The sequence below is a fragment of the Bos javanicus genome, chromosome 5, assembly GCF_032452875.1.
Source record: "Bos javanicus breed banteng chromosome 5, ARS-OSU_banteng_1.0, whole genome shotgun sequence".
NCBI classification, from domain to species: Eukaryota; Metazoa; Chordata; class Mammalia; order Artiodactyla; family Bovidae; genus Bos; species Bos javanicus.
Genome location: NC_083872.1, coordinates 91,189,940 through 91,190,459, shown reverse-complemented (window position 1 = coordinate 91,190,459; position 520 = coordinate 91,189,940). Strand labels below are relative to the sequence as shown.

At 39.2% G+C, this 520-nt stretch overlaps 1 protein-coding gene across 19 annotated transcripts in view; it reads left to right on the top strand.

Annotated features, from left to right (window-relative positions):
• PLEKHA5 (pleckstrin homology domain containing A5) overlaps positions 1 to 520 on the top strand; it is a 261,962-nt gene that overhangs the window by 181,852 nt on the left and 79,590 nt on the right. The window lies entirely within an intron of this gene.

Sequence of the window (520 nt, the reverse complement as noted above, 5' to 3'; positions counted from 1 at the left end):
TTTGCCGCCTCTCTACCCAGCAAATTAAATCTCGCTTCTTAATAGAATCAGTTTTCCTCAAGTAGAATCATAACTTTCTTAAGGTTGAAAATGAACCATTAAAGGGGTTCAGTATCTAAAGTTTTTTTAATTGTTGAGCCATAAGTATTAGTTTTCAAGCACTTCGCGAAGTCCTTGGTTGGATGTAATTAACATCCATAAAGGCTCCCTGTGACTTACTAATTTTGACTGCAGACCTTCCAGCTTCTAAAGGCTGGCCTGAGGTCATTTGGAGCTCAGGTTCCCTTCACGTTGCTCCTCCAAGTTTGGGTTCCCTGGCTGGAGTCCAGGTTAGATCATTGACATAGGTCATCTACATTATTATGTGGACTTCATGCTTCAAAAACAGTGGTGAGGTTTTACAGCAAAATAATTTTTATCGGTGGCAAGAAGCATAATGGTCATAGATGGCAGAATTCATTTGGTGAAACTATGAAAGGCTGGCTTTCATTCCTAAAGTTCTAATAGAAAGAAAAGAGGT